Below are 23,154 nucleotides of genomic sequence, written 5' to 3'. Positions count from 1 at the left end.
GGGTCCCGGTCTTCTCCTTCCACCCCCCTTCTCACCCCCCCCCACTCCTTCCCCGCAGGCAGGAGGAGGAGGCGGGGAAAAAAAAAGAAAAAAAAAAAAAAAAAAAGGGCGGGGTTATCAATTCCCCCCCCTGTGTTAACCCTTGTCTCATCCCATGAGCATCTCCTGGGAGGGGGATGCTGGTGGAGATGATGGTGGTGGTGGTGGGATGCTCCGTCAAGGGAGGCGGGGGGAGGACCAGGGTCCCCGAGCTCCTATAAACCGAGGTGGATGGGAGCCTCGCTGTCTCTGCTGGTGATAAAAGTGGCCAAGGAGGATTAGCCTTTGCTCGTTTAGAGGTTAAGCTCAAAGCTAACCTTTGTGACTAGGTCCTGCCTGCCAGGCTTCCCATCCCTGGGCTGTTGGGAGTGAACAATTTTTTTTTTTCCCTACTCCAGCACTGCTTCCTCTTGAAGCAGTCTAAAAATGGCAGATTGTTTCTATACTTTCATATATATATATATTTTGTTAGCAGGGCCTGTTGCAACAGGACAAGGGGTAATGGTTTTAAACTGAAAGAGGGAAGATTTAAACCAGAGAGAAGGAAGACAATGAGGGTGGTGAAACACTGGCCTGGGTTGCCCAGAGAGGTGGTAGATGTCCCATCCCTGGAAACATCCAAGGTGAGGTTGGAGGTATCCCTGGAAACATTCAAGGTGAGGTTGGAGGTGAGGTGGCTCTGGGCAACCTCATCTAGTTGAAGATGTCCCTGCTCATTGCAGGGTGGGGGGGTTGGACCAGATGACCTTTAAAGGTCCCTTCCAGCACAAACTATTGTCTGATTCTGTGGTATTTATAGGTGTTTATTGGATAGAATCCCAGCCATGCGCCAGGACCCCGATCCTATTAGCACTACATAAACACCAGCTAAAGAGATAGCTGCCGTGGCAAAACCTTATACATAATGTATAAGGGATTACAGAGAGAGAAGAATGCGAGGAAACAAAACAGAGAGAGCCTGACAGGCAGGGAACAGCATCTGAGTGAAGTACTGAGGGCACTGAACTAATTACTGTACTGAACTATTTACTGCTAAGTGCAGCCTTTTGCTCAAATCGGCTCTGAAGATACCTGGAGACAGGATTAGGGGAAAATAGCAGGAACATGACTGTGTATTGATGGGATTTTCAAAACTGCCAGAATGACTCAGGAACACGCATTCCTTTTATTTTGACAATCCCACCTGAACTAAAAAAAAACCCCCAAAAAAATTTTGACAATCCCACCTGAACTAAAAAAAAAAAAACCAAAAAAGCAGAACAACACAGGAAGATTGTAAGAACAAGCTGAAAAAAAGCTACACTAAAGACATATGAACCTATTATTCTATTCAATATGCCAAATTCATGGAGTAACTATAAGGCTCTTTGTCCTTATTATCAAGGTAGTCAACAGTCAGGGCTGTCGGCTAAATCATAATTAACCTGCTTAACTCCTTCAAAGAGCTTTGAGTGATCTGTAAGACAGGACTGTCCTTCACAGACATTGTGTTGACTTCTCCCTGCTATTCCACGGATAACTGCTGATCTCAGCCCATCACACAGTGCCAGATGAACCGAGCGGTGCAGAGGAATTAGGGGCTGCCATTCCCAGATTCTCTCGGAGACCTTTTTAAAAGATGCCATCATATTTGCCTCATTCTTCCTTCAGGTCCCAAGCTGATTTCAGCAAAGGGCTCCACATAACAGTTCACAGTGCAGTAACTTCATACCCGAGTTTCCTAAAAATTCCTCAAGTCTGAATACCATGTGATTCGTTGACGTCATTATTGACTTGCTTTAAAAGCTCTTCAGTTGGAAACAACAGCCTCAAATTTAACCTTCTTGGAAAAAGCTTTTGACACAGACTCTTAAAACTCCCCCGTGGTGAATTCCCGCAGCCTTTCCCCTTCCAACCTGATCTTTTCTGGGCGCTCTTTAAAACCATGATTGTCTCCCAGCCCTATAGGTTCTCTGGCAGGCTTCCTGCTCCTGATGCATTTAAAATAGATGTTAGTCATGTAGCTTAATGCACTTCAGGAAAAAAAAAAAACAAAAAACACCGGTATTAAGATCTCAGCATGGTATACAAATTTATACAGAATAAAAATATAATACTTTTTCCTTTGAAGTACTGTGCTTCTACAATTATATTGGCAGTCCTTAACAACCTCTCCTCCCTAAACAATTAAAAGACCTCATCAAAATGAATTTTTTTCCATATTAAAAAGGATTTAGGTCCCTAAATTAAGTGACCAAAGGTTGGGAAAGCCAGAAGGCTGCCCATGAAACCTTAATTCAGGCCTCTTGTGCCTGTGCATTGCAACCCTGCACTTAATTATGAGCTTGTCTGCAGAACACCAGGCTCCATTTGGAACAACTGAAATTCTGGAGTGGCAAGCGGGTGAGACTGGCTAATTATGTCTCCTCCTGTGTTCCCATCCATTTATTCCTTCACTTTCTAGGGTCTCTTCTCTGCTCATCCCTTACCATCTCTCTTGTGGAAATTTCTCTTTTCCTGGTCTGCCTGAAAGTCTTACCCTTGGACAATCACTTCATTACTGAATCAGGTAAAGGTTTTTACCGTAGGGTCACAGAGACTGCTCATTATTCCTCCAAGGTTATTTGCGATTTTTCTCCAAAGGTGAGAAAAAAATGAAAAGACAAGGAAGAAAAACCGAAGTCAGGAAGAAAAAAAGAGTGAAAAAGTTGCGATTTTTCTCCAAAGGTGAGAAAAAAAATGAAAAGACAAGGAAGAAAAACAAAAGTCAGGAAGAAAAAGAGTGAAAAACAAGGAAAGAAAAGTTTCCAGGTTGAAGCAGAAGGGAAATAAGGAATTGAGGTCAGTCTTCATCATATCATAGAGCCTCCTTCTCACAATGGACCAGCTCTCAAATTACAAGCTTTACAGAAAAAGACAGTTTTAGATGAAAGCAAAAGGAAAGCATTAAGTTGCCTGATGTCTCAGAGGGGAAGGATCATACTGGATTTATAAATAATGCTGTGCTGTCTCAGTAAAAATTCTGGAAAGTCGATTTTTTTTTAATTTATGACAAAAAATTCCATTTTCTATCTGCTTCTCTTGGAAGAAGGCCTCACCAGTTAAAACCATTGTATCCTCTCTATGCTAGGTATAACAAAACATAAAGACTTTTCGGAGGATTATTTTCTATGGACATGCTTGAGATTTAATCATGAGCTAATAACTTACATCTTTGGTTGGTGAATTTGGTCTTCACATAGAATTATAATGTCACCTTCAAACTGTAATGTTGTTTTAAAAAGTTTACCAGGAGAAGTAAGAAAAATTGAAATCAGGGGTGTTTGCGACATTATCAGTAAGTTGGCATTACAGTGGACTAAAAGCAGTATTTCCACTTCATGGGAAATTTTAGACCTGAAAGAGGCCAAAGCAGTAACTATTCAATATTTTTATTTTTTTTTTTCTTCTGGAACATGAAAATTCAAAGAAAATTTGAGCTAGAAAAGCATACTATTTTCTAAATGAAGTGAGGTCTCTGAAGGCTTGAGTTCCCCAGTGAAACTGAATCTAGGCATATTTTGTTTGCCAATCAATCTCAATATCACAAAACTCAAATTTTCAAAAGAAGTGGCTAAAAATGGTAGTTACTCTCCTGAGTGCTTCAGTCTAAATTTAGAGACTTTCTGAACCTTTCCCATACAATTTTTTTTTGCTGTGATTGGCACTAAAAACTTGATTTCTTAAATAAAATTAAGATTCTCTGCTTCTCATTTGCTCCAAGGAGTTTGAATAATAAAAAATATCCCCAAAATTGTGATAACACTGTGTGCTGAGCCATGCTGCAGGGTATAATGGATTTACCTTGAATGGGATAAGAAAGCAGAACTAATTTATTGAAGGCAAGTTACAGTCCAGTAAAATTCAACACTCATGACGTCAGGGACATAACGGTGGAGATATTTTTTCGCACAGGCTCCCTACGCAGGCAAGCTCATGTTGTGGGAGATTTTTAATGTGTGGCCTTCATAATCTACCACGCAGAGCTGCTGTGGGGATTAACTAATTAAGATTTGTAAAGTGCTTTGAAGATTATAAGGCATTAAGTTGCATAAGTGCTAAGCGCTATTATTTAATACTTAAGTATTATAACCAAGCTTTACAGGACAACGCGTGTGCACCTCCCTAGTGAGAGTCCTCGTGATTTCAGTGCAGCTGTTGCAAGAGGTAAAGCAAGCACAACTGACCACAACAGAGTGGAATCCCTCTCTTGTTTCACTGTCAGAGACTAAAGCGAGATAAAACTGTAATGGTGTTGGAGAAAAATTGAATTGAAAAATAATTATTATGAAATCCAATAGTAGATCTGAGACTGTAATGGTGTTGGAGAAAAATTGAATTGGGAAATAATTATTATGATAGTAGATCCAATAAATTCACATAAAAATGCAAGGATCCTTAAGGTGCCAGTTCTGCCATCCTTACTTAATGTCTGTCCGATCTTACCCAAGTAGACCCACTGACTATCCTCCAAGTACAATTCCAAACCCCAAATCCATAAATGGACGAAATACATTCATTATATCAGCTGAAAATGGTGCCAAGTAACAGCAATGACGGGTAAAACCTGTACACTGCGAAGTTGTACTTCAAACACATTTTAGCTTTGACTTAAAATCAATTAAAAATTGTTTAAGTCAAAATTTTGCAAGAAAGATTAGCACAGAGAGACCATTGTCTTTATCATTAAGGTGCCAGTTCTGCCATCCTTACTTAATGTCTGTCCGATCTTACCCAAGTAGACCCACTGACTATCCTCCAAGTACAATTCCAAACCCCAAATCCATAAATGGACAAAATACATTCATTATATCAGCTGAAAATGGTGCCAAGTAACAGCAATGACGGGTAAAACCTGTACACTGCGAAGTTGTACTTCAAACACATTTTAGCTTTGACTTAAAATCAATTAAAAATTGTTTAAGTCAAAATTTTGCAAGAAAGATTAGCACAGAGAGACCATTGTCTTTATCATGAGAACACCTTTTTTTTTTTTTTTTGACAGTTTCTTTGCTGAGTTTCACTTTGGTACCCATCTTCCTCTCCCTCGTTTTGGGAGTAGCAGAAGTAGTTGCTGGGGTTTTTTTTTGTGATAGTGAAGGGACAGAGCATTTGTTACTAAAATAACTATGTCAAAGAGAAACACCACGACAAAATTTTGTGCCTGTGTTGGAGATGGAGGAACACAAGCGTTACAGGACTGCGGACCTCCACACACTACAGATGTCAGACCTTGAGCTGCATCCCAGCATCCATCCAGGCCATAAGACCCCATCTGGCATGCAGGGAAGGAGAGTTGGATGTATTTACCTTACAAGGACTAATTATTATTCAATGGCAGTCTCTTTGCAGGACAAAGCACTTAGCACTTACATTTCTTGCCTCTGCAGCTGTGCTGCAGACGTGTCACAAGGGTATGCAAGGATATACTTTTTCAAGTATATGCATTTCCTCTCTGTGGCTAAGAATAAAGATTACTTTTCTATAGTGTTTTGATATTTTGATCTGAATTGAAGCATATAATAAAAAAGGCACTTCACTGAATGTCTCTGATGTGAAATGGAATTCAGTGTTAGAGACAAGAGTGAATAGTGCACTTGTATGGTAAACACAGATATTTGTCCTTTGCTGGGCCAAGGAAGCTGCAGGCTTCTAATGCTCCTAACTCTCTTTGGAAAACATAAACCTGGCTTCCTCCATTAAGTTATTAACAATCCTTGTGTCACAGGAGATCAAATTATTTGTCCCAAAGCACACGTAAAGTCCATGGAAAAGCCAGAGCTCAATTTAGCTTTCAAGACATTGACCCCTGTCCCTGATTCCTTCAGCCATTCACCTTAGAAACAGCTCAAAACAGACTCCAACAGCACCGTGTACATCGCTCACAGAAAAGATCTGCCTACACGTGGTGGCAAATGTGACTCAAGGCACTTGGTTAACAGGGTCTTACCAGTCTTTTCACCAGCTACCCCGGGAGATGTGGGGAACCAGAGGCAGAACACTTCATTCAGACTCAGCTCCTTTAGCTCCAAAGTGCTCGTGCAGAGATTCAGGGCTTCTTTGCTCTCCTCAGGTTCTATAGGTTTTCCAATCCTTTATCTGAGGCCCCACTCACCTCCGCAGCTGCTCTCCCACCTCTGTGCCACAGCTAAAGTAAGAAAAACAACTCAGCTGAAAAGAACAAGGTTCGTTTCTTTTGTCTTTCCAGGAACTCTTCTTGGATTGCCTTATTGCCTTCTGTTTTGTTTAGAGAGTCTTAAATCATACAATGGCAGCTACTCATTATTCATTTTAGATTCAAATTATGGGTTACGTATGCTGTTGCTCATACCAACAGTAAACTACTTGACCTGCATTAGTGTTCTTAATGCTTGCTTTGGCAGAAGTGAAATTGTTTTTTCTGAAAGGGCAGATATTTACCAGGTGCATTACAAATCTAGTTAGAGTTTGAAAAAAGTGCAGCTGGGTCTTGTGATGCCTGAGTTACTGAGCCTGAAAGATACAGTGACTGCTATCAATTTCATGTACTGCACAGACCATGACACACACATTTGGAAATAGGTGTGCGTGGCTCAGTTTTCCTGTGATTTTAGTATATTGAGCAAGACCGAAACACTGTAAAAATAGAACCATCAACAAATGGTTTTGAATGTCGCTTACAACCAGCGTCTGGTGTACAGGACGGAAAGAAATATAATAAGTGAGCATTCCATCAGTCCCTCCACTCAATGGATCCTGCACCACTAAAAGGCAGTGCATGTGTGTCACGCTGGCAGTAAGAGACTTTGAAATGGGTAACTGTTTTAGACTCACCCATACAGCTCGCTTTCCAAGGACTTTCAGATTTCTGCTTTGGGAGCAAACTGTTGTTACACTCAATGCCAGCAATGGGGAGGAGAAGTTAACACGTTTCTCTGATGATCTCACGTGGAGCTTTTAGGCCTCGAGAGAGCGACCACTGGCAGGAAAAGCACCTGATGTGAGGAGCAGAAAGATGTGGTTAAAATTTATTCCCCCCAAAAAAGATGTGTAAAATTTCTTCTTGAGCATTAGTAGACTTCAGACTAGCATCTTCGTGTTTTCACAGGAATTGCAACAAAGATCTGAAGGGAAAGGGCTGATCTGTACCAGGATCTGTACTCAGACCTACTCAGCTGCAGCTCAGACAGCAGATCAGATGGCAAAATATAGGGAGGCTTGGATTTATGAGTCCAAAAATTTCCAAAAAAATATGTTGGTTTCCACCGATTCAGAGCGAGAATGACAAGACTAGACTCCAACCCCAAATTTGCACCTGCTACTAACGTGAGGTGCCCATTGAGATTCTTGCGCTGCTTTAATAAACACTTATAAGCTGCCCAACTAGAAACTTGACTTGCTTTCTTTGGTGTACTATATACAGATTAACCATACATATTTCTGGAAGCATGTAGTTTGTTGGCTTCTAATACAATTTTAGCCATTTTTACTGCAGCACTAGTACTTCTCTTGCACTACTGCACAGTTTGCTTTGTACCATATGTATATGTATACCATATTATAATAATAGAAACAAATATTCATCAGAAATTTTGAGTGCTCTTCTCCAAGAGTCATGATATTTTGCCTAGTTTGTTTGGTATTGTTACAAATAAAAAGGCTTTGCTTTGCACGTGTGTCTCACTTGTTCATTTCACTGTATTTTTCTGTTCTAAAAAGAACTCTCACTCAACCCGTACTCATCACCTAAGCATCTGAATCACTTTTCAAGCATATGAGTAGTATGAAGGGTAAAGCAACAGTCAGCAGTCCCACAACCCTGCCTTGTCTATTTAGCTCTTCCCTTGCAGCCCAACTTCCTACTGGAGATGGAGACAAGTTCACTGGACACCTCAGCCCAAAAGGCCCACTGCCCCAGGAGGTAGCAGCTGAATTCAGCACTATGGCAGGAAGATATGGTGTGTCACATCTTATAAGCATAGCCTAAAGTCTCTAAAAGCTTTCCATGAGCATGGGTGACCTTATTCAGGAGGCTTGCAAGAAAATGGTTCTCTTGTGGAGGAAGATTGTGTGAACAAACCCTTCCACAACTTGTGCTGGTATGCACTCAGGACGGTGGCGGACATCTTCTTCATGCAACACTCTCCACTCTTAGTGACCATTGTCCTGATAGGAGATCACTGATCTCCAGAGAGCAGACTGTAAATTCTCAATCCAAAGCTGCCCCTGCTGTAGGACACAAAGATAAGGAGAGACAGGGACAAGATGTTCACCCATGGAGAGGCCCTTCTAATCAATTTCTTCATAAAGGAAGCCACAGCTAGCAAATTTTAATTCTAACTGCTGCGATGTTTTATCCACCTGGCCCCAGTTTGCTCAGTAATATGCCACTGTTGTGCTGCTCCACTGATTGCCCTTGCTTCCACAAAGGAAATGAAAGTGCAAGTGCTCATATCTAGCTGAGCTTCCTGTCAGAGATAACAAGGCTCCGTGGAAAGGAAGACAACATCAAAAAAAGCACAAGATCATCAGTCAAGAGGAGAACTGCCATTCCTGTGACAACAAGAGCATCTTCTCAGAGAACCAAGGTGCAATATCTGATACCTCCATCTGCCTGCAGTTTTTTCTTATGGAAACAGCTCCTTCTTAGCAGGAGATGCCTCAAATCAGCAGGCAGCCAAGGACAAGCCACGAGCTATAAAATTGTATTACAGAACTGGGGGCATTCCTTTCCACTTATGCACATACTTGTGATGATTATGTTCACTTCTACAACAAGGAGCAACTCTTTACCATCTGGAGCCAGGTAAACAATTAGCTAAAATATCTTTGAATATTTGATATTTTGTACAAAGTCTGGCAGAGAATATCAGAGAATAAAAACATTTACTTTACACTTATATCAGTTATTGCTTTCCCTCTCTTATGTAAGAAGGTTTTATTTGTAAATATTTTCATTTTCCTTTATCTCAGTTCTTTCAGAACTATAACACCTCTGTATTAGAAGACTCTCTCCCTAGAATTTCAAATTTAAATACAATGAAGACAATGAGGTTTTCTCCATCCCACACAAATTCTCGAGCCTCATGTTTAAAGAGCTGTTCCTTTTGGCAACTCTGAAGCATCTCAGTTTATTAGCCTTCCCAGTCCAGGAATTTCAGAGAAGTGGTTTTAGCAAATTAAATCCCATAAGCACAAATCAAAATATATTTGATTTGCCATCTAGGTAAAAGTTTTAAATGATAAATGGAGCATATAAAAGGTAAAAGTTTTAAATGATAAATGGAGCATTCTGTTTACTTCCACTGTCAGTAATTTTAATTTGTTAAGAATTTAAGAGAATATCCACTAAATTGCAGCACGTTTGATGTTCAGATGGCTATGGTCAAGTAAGATGAATATAAAGCTATGTGATTTGACTAAAAGAGACAATCAAGGGCAAGGCTACTGTTTTATACCTCTTCCAAACCCAGAAAGATAGCAAAGAGCAAATGTTGTGTCAGACGCCACTATCACCACTCACATTCAGTAGCACTTTCTAGTTGAAGAAGTTGTTACTGGCTACCAATCCAAACCTGCCTAAAGAAATTTAGCTTAAGTAAAGTAAAATCAGGCTGTTTAAGAGTGAACATATATTACTGACATGTTCTGACTTTGGATGATTAGAGGGAGAGGCCACGGTGTTTGTGCAAGGACCAAATTCAGACTGTTTGTCAATAAGAGATGGCTACATATTACATCTGATGATCTGGACACAAGTCCCAGGTCTCCCTTGCTGTGTATAGTGCTATGTATCCGCCTGATTACAAGCCTGAAGAAGTGCTTCAGCTAGTTTCAGATACTTAAATTTTAAATCTAATCTTCGTATGAATTTTTAACATGCCATGAAAACTTGTGGTTCATAAATAATTTACAATAACTCATGAAGGCACTCTGCCATCTCTGACTGATTCGTCCCTTGGATCAAAAAATAATCCTTTTAGAATTTTGAGATAAGCTTAAATATATGCCTTTGTAAAATATGCCTCTTCAGAGATCCAGAAGAGCTGCCTCTGCTCTGTAAGAAAAACTTACACAGACTTCCAGCCAAGAAAGAAGGGGAAGTGGTATATATACATTTCTTAGGAAGGACCATATCAAAAAAAGAAAACATAACAATCATAACCAAGGAAGTTATTTCCCTGGACCATAAGGATGCTTCTGCCTGACCTAAAGAGCAGTCTTTCCTGTCATTACTGTTGACATGGCAAGTTTATTCGATTCTTTTGTTGGAAAGAAAAAAAATATGTGACCAACAAATTTGTGAAGAACAGAAAGATGGGGAAAGACTGCATTCTTTGGTCCTTCAAAGTAGTTTAATCAGAAAGATGTCACCTACAAAGCCATCTACAGATGCACGAGTAATTTCATTGTAGACAGCTATGTCCACCAAGTATAAAGGCATCAGTGACAAACAAACAAGAGAAACAGTGTGTGAGTTTTCTCATCTTCTAGCAAGTTCCCACATTCCTCTAGGAGTTTTCAGCAATGTTTCTGGAGAGAGCAGCAACTTCAGTTGTAGCTACAAGTAAAAATACCTATTTTTAGGCTCTGACACAACACTTCTGTTATAACTCCCCTTCTCTCTGGTGGTTTCTGAGGGACAATCCCTTGTCCTGCAGTCTCAGACTGCTTTTTCCAAGCCTTGCTTCCTACCGCAAACATGAAAGATTGCGTTTTCAGGAATGGCCTTTGCTCTTGGGATCCAAGTAATTTTTTGGGGGGTTCTCTGCTTGTCAATATATTTGCAAGTCCCTAATGGCTCTGACATCAGCATCTAAGCTTTTTTTTTTTCACCATCTTGAGAAGACTGTCAACACACAGGGCTTAATTTACCTACCAAAGACATCCACACTCATAGGCAGACCACATTCAACACTCAAGCAAGCTCACTTAAATCCCAGTCTGGGTAACTTTGAACCGAACCTCCTTAATACAGACATAGCCACAGTGTTTTCTTTTTGGCTCCTTGTGAAAAAGAAGAGCATTGAAAATCAGCTTTATTGAATCCCTAAATCTGAGGCTGAATTTTTTAAATAAAGGGATTAGGCTTTTCCAGGAAATTATCTGTGGATAAAGAGCCAAATAGTTCAAATTTGGAAATCTAATTCCTAGGAAAAGGCAGAATTTTTTCTAAAACCACACAACCCATTATTCCCGTCTTCTAGTAGCTAGCTGAGGACAAGATTCATGTGTTCTTTTCTATGAACGTCATCCTTACGTGCTTAAATCTCACCATATGGATGAGCTTTGGCAGATGCCAAACTGCTAGTGCCATGAGGCAGATGAATGTCTGAAAGAGCAGGGCTCTCAGTGGCGAGCCCTGTGACACCTACATCTGCCTTAAGGAAGCAACCCCTCTGTATTCTTAGCCAAAGAATTTGGCTAAGAATAAGGCAATTTAGACAGTGCCTTCTGTTTTGATTTCACACTGTTCCCTGCCAGAGTATTAGTCTAAATTTCCTGTCCCCCCCATTACATAAGCTTGCTCTTAAAACTTAATTTAGCATGTTAATGAAAGACTCATCTTTTTATAATTGATATGCAGAAATTAAGAGTTTTACACTTCAGTCTCATTTTATCGTTTCTGTAAAAGCATCTGAAGGGGTTAATAAGATTTAAATATTTTAAACAAAATATGAGGCATTAATTATCTGCCTTATTTCATGATAGAAATTACGTACCTAATTACAATGGAAAATTATCTACCAGTGTATCTGAGTCATTCTCCGTGATGTTATCAGAGTTAGTAACAACAGCCTTACTGGGACTGTCCAGGGAATAAGAAATGCTAATTATATTGTCTGGTTCTGACTGGCCTGATAGTACTTTACAAAAATAAAAAGCTATTGTATGTAGCCTATTTAAATCTAACGTCATTGGGCTGCATGAACAGCAGCTCAGAAAAACCCTAATGTGGGGTTTGCTATTTAAAGAATCCTGCGGGCTAATTCAAACAAAGAATAATCTTTCTAAAATGCGTGTTTGATTATTTCTTCAAGCTTTTCTGATTGATTTGGCATGCAGGAGAGTAATAGAATTGTAACCACTGTGACAAGGTTATCTTGAGCAGAAACTGACTCCTGACAGACTCCTGACAAATCATTTTGCTTTTTTGTTTTGTCTTTTTTTTTTTCCTAATGTCCAATAGATTTGAACATAAATATGTAATCTACTGCAGAACAAATGATAGTCCTTAGACCTTTTTATGAGACTAGCCTGGAACTGATGCACTGATGGGACTCTAAGATTTATATTTCTTTAAAAGAAGACATCATATCTTACACATCATCTGCCATTCAAGCAAAATATTTCTTTGCCCTGTCTCAATCAAAGCAGACAGAATTGCTAATCTGCCTAATTTTCCTTGATAGCCTATCTATCTGCTGCATACACAGCATTTTTCACAGGTGAGAAGCAGTGAGGAGGTCTTTGCACATAAGCAATGAGCAGGATAGCCTTTTTTAGAGACACCCAAAAACTCCTTGACAAGAAGTATGACAATCGCTAGATACATGCAGCTGTTGTTTCTGAAAATGAGGGAAATGGCCTCAACAGGCCATTTATACCCCAAAAATCCTCTGGAACTGAGTTAGAAAGCAAAGAAGCAGAGGTTATAAATACAGGAGGCAACAAGTACGCTGCAGCTGACTGGTGGAAAACTGAACTCTACAGAGAGCTAGGTCTCAAAATCCATACCATACCCCAGGTATGGGCTATATGGTCCTGTTTTCTGGCAGCTGAGGACCTGCTGAAATCCTGCTAGTAGTGGAGAATACAACAGGCTCCTTGCTTTCAAAGGTCCAATAAAGGACCAACTTTACATATTATCCTCAATTAATGAAAATATAACATAGGAAGAAAGAAAGATGTCAGTTTGGTTGTGGTTTGTGTCATAAAGTTCTTGGTAGTATTCCAAATGTGCTTTTTACAGTATTTCATCCTGCTCTCTGTGCACTATTTTAATTTAATAAATTCTATGGTTCTCTTTTTGTGGATATGGTCTGGCAATTACTAATGGGTTCTGATAAAAGTTTTTTTAACATATACTAGGGGTTTATTGAAAGTCCTGAAAGCAACTTTGGCAGTGCTGAAGCTGAGCAGCAAGGCAAACACATAACAGCTACATATTACAGTGCTCATCTAGTACCTTATCTAGTTTCCAAAAATGTAAGGAAACCCAATGGTAATGGGGTCTCAACAGCATTTAATGCCGTTGATTTCAACAGCTAGATCCATGAGAAGAAAAGATCTCCTACACAAACTGCACAGAAGCCAACTTTGCATTCCCAGTCTTAATACACTGTGCTAAAACAGAATGAACACATTTATTCTACAATATTTTAGTTGTAAAAAACGTTATCTTCTATCCTTATCCACAACCAATATAATCAGCAAAATCTTTACCTCTGTAGTATTATTGCCTCTTTAATGATCTTTTTCTCCTTACCTACATAGGAAATTGCCTGGGTAGTTTGAGGAGGTCAAGATGAGGCCGAGATATGCATGAGTAACACACAAAGCCAGCGCTGCAGCATCACTTGGGCATCCCTGCTTCGTATTTCCCAGCACACTGACTGGGGCCACAGTGCTGCTCCGAGCTGTTCTGTGCATTAACACATAACTCTCTGAGCTAAATAGCAAAGAACAGAAAAAATAGATTGTCATCTCCCTTCCTTCCAAGGGTGTGAGAACCACCGCCACTTTGTTCTTGTCCCCCTCTGAGCTTTGGGGCTGTCACTGTAGCACACAAGGGCCAGTCCTGAACTCTGGCTAAAACTCCAAGTTAGAGGCAGAATAAGGTTGTTCAGAGACATCTGGGGGTGGCTGTGTTGCACCTCCCACTATGCCTGGCTTTGAGAAGATGTTTGACCAGCGAGGAGCCAGCCAGCATCCATCCAACCAGCCCAGCCTGCCGGCTCAGGCTCTGCTCCAACCCAAAGCATCTGTTCTGCGCCAGATGAGCCGTCCCTCAAAGCAGAACATCTGTACTCCTCTGACAGTCATCTCAGCTGCAGCGCTTCCACAGACACACTGCATGCCAACCCGCCTCTGAATAACACCTCATTTCATCCCAACTCCCTGTTGTCACAGGTTTCTGACATATACGTGCTTTAAAAAAAAAAATAATAGTTGGCCTCAGGCTACCTTATGGGATTCAGGTCCCATTTCAGGTTGTGTCTAGACTCACTACACACAAATCGTAGGCTCTCTTGGCCTCTCTCAGAAATGTGAATGTCACAAAATGTCTGTTTCCTCCCACGGATCCAAGAAAAACCTCCCAGTCAAAGTGAGGGAACTCACAAATTGAAACGAAATACCATACCGGGCTTCGGAACGCCTCCATTGGAGAAGTGGGCAGGAGGCAGCAGATTCCTTCCCTCTGCTTTTCTGAGATGTCACACTACACTCCTGACAAACGTACTGCAATCCTACAGTATGGACACAAGGACACACCTAGTGATAAGAGGAAAATACTCTCATTTTGGAAATATATTCCAAACTGTGTCAAAACACGTCAGCAAATATTTTGCCGATTTTTGTATCTGAAAGGATATATTGCATTAAGGAAGGAGTAGAATTAAACTTTGAAAGTTGAGATGTACTCTGCGTTCCTCTTCAAATCCCTTGAAGTAATAACCACTGAACTGAAGAAATAACTACCAACCTTAAAGGATCAAAAAGGATCAACAAGTTATGATCTTAGCTCTTTAACTGCAGAGCAACAGTCACTGTGCAAGTGAAGCAGCTCAACCGCATGAAGATTTTCATGTGTGTGCATTTGGCAGAATCACAATTTATTGAGCGAGACATCCTAGCAAATAAGCACCTCCCGTTAAAATCCCTCTCAGCAGCTGTGGGAATGGTTGTTAACATGATTGGAGGACAATTCCTCCGTGAGTTATCTTCAGCGTTCTGCAAAACAGAAATGATTATTACAAGACGACAATAAAACATTGGGAAAATGAGTCATTAGACTCAAGAGTTGCAGGTAAGGTGCAACTCTGTTGCACTGAGAAACGTTTGGATGTATTTCTGGAGAGTGCATCACCATTACTAGTGCCTTCCAAGGGAAAAAGGTGATTCTTGCAGAATAATTAAAAATACAACAGTCTTAAAGTTACTGGTTCTTACATTACTGTGATTCACCCACACGAGTTTCGAAAGTACTCAGTATTCTACTCAGTGATATAACATTCCCATTTAGAGGGCAATCTTGATGGCATTTCAAGGGAAGGGGGGGGTTTTGAAGTCTGTGCTGACAGACATGAAAAACATTTTGCCTCATAGCTCTCCCGTAGCCGCGCTGCTTAATTTCAGGGCTCAATCATGCCATTATCTACTAAATTGCAAATGTGTATCTACTTTGATAGAAAACAAATAAATCTTCTGGAATAGAGACATTCAAGCGCCTCAAAATTATCTAGGGTCCTTGTTCTCATTATACCAACATGGTTCCCTGAGGCTCCCAAATCCTGAGAAGAAATAAGGCCTAATGTCTGATGCTCCCACGAGCTGATCCTGGGCATTCAACACCTGTATCCCCACCTGTCCCACTGTCAGCCAGAGAGAACCAAGCTACAATATGACCTTCCACTGCTTCTATTCCATCTGTGAGCTTAGAAATAAACCTTCCAATAAAAAAAGACTACATATGTGACCCCACAGGCATTTTGCCTTTGTCATAACACCTAGTACAATTTACATAAATCCATGTTTTTGAGCTGCGGAGGAATAAAAGCTGCTGACCTGCTGGCACTTTAAAAGACCTGGAGTTCCATGACCAAGAAATGTCAAGAGAGTTATCCCATGCACACCAGTTTCTATATACTGCAGCTGACAGCACTTTAATTGTCTTCAGTTCCTCTGATGGCAAAATGATTCAGTTGTTATTTGCATTGACGTACGTAAGAATCCTCAATAATCATAAAAAATCCTTGAAACCCTCAAGCATTCTCTATTTTTATTTTTTTTATATGTGAAAATATTGATGATATCAATAAATACAGAAATCATCAAGTAGAACCCAGAGTAAAGTATAATTTCTGCAAACAGGTGAAAAAATGGGTTCATTTTCAAGAGACTTCCAAGGAGATATCACAGAAATTTAATGAACAGAATGCTTCCAAACGCTGCAACCATTGGCAATAAATGTCAGTTTAAATCACTCAGTCCTATTGTATCTCCTTGGCTGGCAGAGGCTGTGGTTCCATAAAACTAGTGGTTCCATGACCAGGCTGGAATTTGGGGATCTGGTACTTCCTCAACACTTGTCAGGCTCACAAAATTTCTCTAAATCAACTTACATTTGGGTAAAATTACTCTCAGATTGCACAAATGTTACACTGGGGTCAAAAACATTTCAAAATGTGATCCGAACAGCAATGCTGGAAATTGTTGCAAATATAAATAAGCACTGTAAATTATCTTAGTTTGGAAGCTTGGCATTATCTGGCAAAAGCAAAGCATGCCTTCAGTGCAGATTTCCAGCACTGCATGAGGCAGAGCAACCACCGTTGTGTAGAAGCCAAAGACAAGCTGATTTGTCTCTTAAATCTTCTACCTGTAGTTTGCAGAGACTAAATTCTTTTATCTGGATAAACTGTGATTGGTAAGAGTCTGTGGATCAGCAGAAGAAATGGCTTTAACTATATTAATATGAGAAAAAAAATTACTCAATAATTTTATTATTGCCACTTAAAGCATCAGCCACAGCAGTCATAGTATGTAATACTGACAGGTCATTGCGCATTATCTATCATCTTCTTGTTTCATATGCAATTTCTATCTCACATGGTTGTAAAGAAATTAAACAGCAATGATAATCTAACATTCTTTCACCCTTGCTGAGGAAGACTTGGTTCAGTGTTTGAATCATTGTAGCTAGTGATATTTATTTTCTTCTGACAGACCAAGGTTCAGCTAATTCTTTACATTAATTTAAATATATTGAATAATACTTCAATGAAATTACCATCAAGTGGAAATTTAAATCCATGCAAGTCAAAGAATTAAAACCTAGCAGATCATAATGAAATAAACCCTTCTGCAAGTATTCAGGACTCTTCTACTGGGAACTCTGGCTTATCAAAGATTTCTGAAACTGTCCTTTCCTGTTACAAAACTAATCTCATGCCCCATACTATGTTGGGGTAACTCAGGTACTACTAATATAGAAAGTTTTTTCAGATTTTTGAGATTCTACATATCTTCTAATTATTTGACATAGATTTTCATTTAGAAATCTACATGCTAACAAGAAGAGTCCTATTTCTTCTTTTATTTTAGATTATCATGCAGTATTAGAGTGGAGGAGACAATTTTGCACTTTTAAATCCTAGTACCCACAACTTGTTTTATACTGGGAGCTTGTTCTGTCATATAGTTTCCACTGCAGATTTTTGAGGGGTCCTAGATGCCCAGGGAAAGCTTACTTTAAAATATTTAATTTTCAGTAATTAATGAATGAGATCCCACCTGCACTTAAGTAAAATGTAAACTTCTTTTGACTTCAAAGGAGATTTTAGCCCAACCCAGAGGACATGACAATTCCCCTCCAGTATAATTACAGAACAGAAATATAATCTCCAATAATTATTAGAGAACACTTACACTCAAAGTCAATTTGGTCTCACTAATATACTCTTATATGTGAATTTATCATTTAAAATAATCAAAGACAATAAATAATACTAGCTTTGAACGTTCAACAATTTTTTTTGGTTCTGCTGCAGTTTGTAAGAAGTGAGTGAGAAAAAGAGAGGGAACAGGCTTAAAATGAGTATGGATCTAACATCCAAAAGGGAAGGGAAGACCAAATGAATCTAACACTTAGATGCCTTAAAGTGACATCAAAGTGAAGAGGGAATTATGTCTTATTAGGTTCATTTAACACTTTGAAAATGGTCTAAAATGTACTAAGAACCACAGGATTTGCCTTTGGCATTATAACTACAAAACATGCTCAGCCTGTAAGAACCGTAACAGCTGGAAAAATAACGAAGACACAAAATTGGAAAGGAAAGAGCTGAAAAAAGGAGATAGGTTGGGGGGGTGTTAGCTAATATCCATTTAACATCAGAACATCATGGGTATTTTGTTATAGCATTACAAGTCCTGGGCTTCCATTCAAGTGTGAGAGTTGAGGATGGCTGAGCCAGCCAAGAGCCTGTACCAGCAACCTTGGATTAGATTGTTTCAAAAAGAGCATAATTTGTAATGCCGTTCACAATGTTATTTCCTTTTCTCAACTTAAAAGCCCCCTGCCTACAAAGGAACAAGCTCAATTTCAAAACAAAATCCTTTGCAAGTCACCGTTAAGTTCATCGTCAGCTCTTGTTCAAACGTAAGAGTTTCATGCAAGCTTAGCTTTTTCAATCAGCTCTCCTAAATAAGTTCTCCTTCTGGAAGAACAAAGACATTTCTTGTTCTATTCAATAACGATTTGCCCTTAAGTTTCACAGTTTTCTTTCATTCTTTTTCATGTAGGAATAACCAACCTGGTTACACTAGTTGAAAAATCACACGCTGAAAAATCACAAGTCTATTAAAAATATAAATTTAATGTTTTCTTATTTATTTTAATGTGTTTGAAATGCAAGACACACCTCAGAACAGAAACTTAAATAACTGCATAGTATTAAATGTCCAAAGTTACCACATGGCACAACCTGCAAACATATGTCAATTATTTATGAAAATTTTTATCATTTTTCAAGATGGAAAATGTGGTTACTAGATTCAGTTTTCAAGATTTTGAAGTCTGAAAACGGACTTTAAAGTTAAAACAGCTATTTTAGACTATACATTAAAATTATGATACATAGACACAACTGTACTTTCTCATTTTTAATAAAAGATATTACCTCACCATGAACTTGGCCTCCTTTAGCATCCTGTCAGTTTTCATCCCTCCTGGATATGGAGACATTATAATTTTTCAACTGAAGCACAAAACACCTTTAAAAATCTATTATGACTTAGTGTTTAGAGACCACCAGAAGTAATCTGATCACACCTCTCTGAACATCCCAGGATAAATAATTCTATCTACTTCTCTGACTATTACTTGTGTTTCACCAAATCTCATACTTCCTAAAACATCCAGTTTGTTGCAATAGTTTATCATCCACACTAGTAAAAATCCAATTTTACATCTGATGATTACAGGGTTGCATGGGGTTTGATCCCAGTTATTGTTTTTTTGATGTTGATACTTTTTTAGACTGAAAGAGAGTATTACTACCTGATGATATTTTCCTGGAACTTATGTGCCATAATCATCACCTTTCAGTTATCTTATATCCCTTAATTACACCATTATAAGGCATATTCTCTAATTTTCAAATAATTGTTGCAGTTCTTCTATGGGACCTCACTATATTTTTCTGTCTAAACACTATAATTCCGTTATCAGTTCACAATTGTTTTACCAGTCAGGTAGACTTGTTGACATCACATACTTGAACTTTCTCAAGTAGTGCATGGGTCTGTGACTGTGAAACTGTCCTGAACGAATCTGAAAGAGCAAAAATTTGTGGCAGAGAAACAAAATAATGTATGTGCAGTTGATTGAGTGCAAAGGGATATTAGAAGTACACAGAGGACAGCAGCACTAAGAAGGTGGAAGACAGGCTAGATATGCGTGCTTAGGTATGAGTGCTCCTCAGGAGGAAGCATTCATGACTAAGGCTCATTATACAAAATTCAAATCGCTCACTTTTCTGTGGGAAGTAACAAATGTCACAGGCAGAAGTCATAGGACCTTTCTATTCCTACTTCCTAGTTTAGTATTTCAAAGCTTCCACTCATCTTTTTCACAGCATCAGAACTGGAGCACTCATTGAATTGCTCATCTACTACATCTTTTTACGTGTTACTATTTTTTCCACTGCTGTGCTCTAGAGCAGGCCTGTGCTATTTGTACCTAGACGTAAGATCTTGCATATTCTTGTATTAAACATTTATTTTTCTTGAATAGCCCACTTGAGAAAATAATTCAGACTCTTTTATATCAATTATTGCGATATCTGCTAGTTTCATCAGCACTGATTTCTGGATCATTGCTGATAATATTGAGGAGTCTATTATTTATCCTTAAAGAAACAGAATAGGAAAAGACCCATTTAGAAATGATTGCTGTGCAACGTGGCTGAATCCAGTGAGTTTCACGATTCAGGGGATTTCTCCTGCCCCAGCCCAGCAGATGTGAGGATGATGCTGTAGTTCCATGTCCCAAAGCCCAGCTGCTAGCCAGGCTGAGCAGGTGTGCTCCCAGTAGGCACATAGGCAGAAACAAACTACATGCACACAACTGACCCCAGAGAGCAGTGCCCTCACCAGCACCTGCATAAGCACAGATGGTGCTCACGTAGATGTGGACAGCACAGGCAGCCTGATCTTCTTACTCCCCTGATGCTGATCAGGATTGAAGCTGATTCTATGAAATTCACCAGCACTTACATGCACAGTGCAAGTCTCTTCAGCCACCAGCTCTAGATGCTCACGCTGTGCATCTGCTGGCCTTCAGGTCCCCAGTCTCCCCAGGTTGTTGGCATCTGGACTACAGACCCTAGAGACAATGAGAGCCCTCTTTCTGCTCACCGACTGGTCCGACTTGAAGTTCACTAGTGCCCACACAGAAGGGCTCAGAATAGAGTGCACACACACAGGAGACAGTTAGAAATAAGATTAATAAGAAGTTAGGACAAACTGAGGTGATCAGGTCCAGGGCTCAGTCAGGTAAGTCCACCAAGCAGCTGCCCACATGCCTGGACTCTTATCTCATTTTCCCTTCTCTTTTCCTACATTTCTTTGTCTCCAGCCTACCCCTATCACTCCATCTCCTGCGTTCAGTCCTTCCCTTAAACAACTCTTAAGAAATTTGACACGTTCCTACAACAGTCTTAAAACATTCATTTTACTTAAATCCTAAATTCTCTCCCCCTGCTTCCCACAGCAAGTCCCATATTTGAGCAATTACTCTGTTCAGTCTGCTTTCTACAAAAAGAGCTTTTGATTGATTCCTCTGCATGGGCTCCATCATGGGCTGGGGTCAATGAGAGATTGCTCTCCTTTGACGGTTTTAAGGAATTGGCTGATGCAGGACGCTCTGTTTCCACTGTTCAGCACTGAAAGGTTCCTCCACCCACCATCATTTCTCCCATCCTTACTGGGTTTTCCTGCTTAATGAGACTAGCTGTTAGCCAGGTAACCTAAAAATCCCTATTTGTAAGTTATAGCTCTCACAATTATCACTGTATTTTGACTTTTATGTCATGAAGATGCCTTTCCAGCTAACTCCCTTTTAGTGCAACAACCCCTAAAAGCCACTGTTTTTCTGTCAAAATGGTCCTACTCCTTTTTGGGTTTTGCCAGAAACTCTACAGAATTTCCCATCAGAAGAACGTAGCAATGGCTAGAATTAAGAAAAAAAATAAAAATCTGTTTTTCACACCAGTGACCAATGAAGATTTGTTTCAGTCTATTCTACTGACTTATGGACTTGTCACAGCTGATAATGTTTTGATTCACAAATCACAGTGGATCCATTTCTGCCCCAGGTATCAGGCTGAAAAGACAATACAAAATTACATACTGCCAATGAATTCCAAAAACCTTTTATTTTGAACAAAAAATTGTATTGGGGTAGACTAGTAAGAATGGACAAAATAGCTTGGAGTAGACATATTCTGAGAGGTATTTTGTAAAATATACAGCTTTGTCACATTGCATAAAAGCAGGAACAGCATAAAAGGCAGACTACCTTTAGATTTTGTTGCCCCAGGCTTTTAGCAAACTTTAAGATAATGGGGTAAGACTGAATTACAAGCTCTGTGCTTTGCTAACAGCATTGATACACAAAATGGAAAATACAGAGTGCATATGAGCAGGAGGAGATGTTATTCTCTGTTCTGCAAAGCTCATTGGTAATTAAGGAAAGTAATGTTCTTGGACTTGTAATTCCATTTCAAAAGATATTTTTCCCCTGTTCCACTACTCTCCACGTTCCTTGTCTCTTACTCTCTACCTTTTAAGCCCTTCTCCACTTTCCATTTAGCACTCTTTTGCCTTTTTTTCTGCCACCACCTTCTTCTCCCATTATCCTCCCATTTTTTACTTCTTCCATCTCCTTCTCCTACCCTGCATAGCTAAATACAGCAGAGCCAGCAGGGACCCTCCCCTCCCAGGCATCTCATGATGGTGGCAAGGCTTGAGTCCATGAAGTGTCATGCAATACACTGCAAGACAACTGCAAAAATAGTAAAAAACAATCACTGGCACCCATCATCCAAATGTCTGATGATGTCTTTCTTTCACCTTTCCCGACAGTCCCTTCAAAAGTTGTTTCCTGAAGCACTTGTACTCTTTTAATTGTCTTTGTTTGCTTAGAGCCTGGGTTTTGCAGAGCAAAAAGCTTTTCCAGGTTATTCAAAATGCTGAATGGAAGCTGTGTGATTCTCTACTGCCTAAACTTAGCAACCTGGTTTAGATTCCTCACCTGTGTACTATACTCAGGTTTTCTTAGGGCTGGGGACATCTTTTTCTTCAGAAATCCTGCTACACCTAGGGAAAATATCAATAGGAACACTGGATTGATAGTCTGGAAGGGCCACTTGTGTGATAGGTATCTTGTCAACTCACAGTAACCGATCTGTGCCTCATTTTCCCCATCTGTAAAATCTATATGATAGCACTTCCTTTCTTTGGTGAACTTTTGGATTAAAAGCACCATATTTATAAAACAGTGATTTACATCTTCTCCAGATCCCCCTTCCTCTATTACCAATTTGCATACCAATCCAGAATGAAACAAAAGGAGATTAAAGAAAAGAAACACATGCCCACACAAGCAAACAATTTTGTTCATTTTCAGGGCTGCCATAAAATCCTGTCATTTTCCCACTCATCCTTAGAAACAGATAAGAAGGTATAGAATTGCTCTAGGAATAGGTTAAGTACATACCTTTTACAATATATTTCCTATGCTTTTTTTTCAAGCAGAATACGTCAAAATCATGCAAGATTAGGACTGACCACGTGCTGACCTCTGCAGTCCATGCGCCTGTTTCCCCCCTT

The 23,154-nt window shown here is 39.6% G+C and overlaps 1 protein-coding gene across 2 annotated transcripts in view; it reads right to left on the bottom strand.

The window, feature by feature from the left end:
- The window catches only part of KIAA1456 (KIAA1456 ortholog), a 129,155-nt gene that overhangs the window by 23,283 nt on the left and 82,718 nt on the right, over positions 1 to 23,154 (bottom strand). The window contains exons 1-3 of one of the 2 annotated variants that reach the window (XM_014945637.1): positions 13,526 to 13,640; positions 6,871 to 7,031; positions 6,008 to 6,205 (exon numbers count right to left, since the gene is read on the bottom strand). The gene's annotated coding sequence lies outside the window, so the exon portion shown is untranslated. Of the gene's footprint in view, positions 1 to 6,007; positions 6,206 to 6,870; positions 7,032 to 13,525; positions 13,641 to 23,154 lie in introns of those variants that run through there. The other variant, XM_014945638.1, reaches the window with a different exon arrangement.

Source organism: Calidris pugnax, unplaced genomic scaffold (assembly GCF_001431845.1).
Source record: "Calidris pugnax isolate Ruff unplaced genomic scaffold, ASM143184v1 scaffold58, whole genome shotgun sequence".
Classification (NCBI taxonomy): Eukaryota; Metazoa; Chordata; class Aves; order Charadriiformes; family Scolopacidae; genus Calidris; species Calidris pugnax.
The sequence above is the reverse complement of the archived record's forward strand: the minus strand, read 5'-3'. Positions and strand labels throughout refer to the sequence as shown.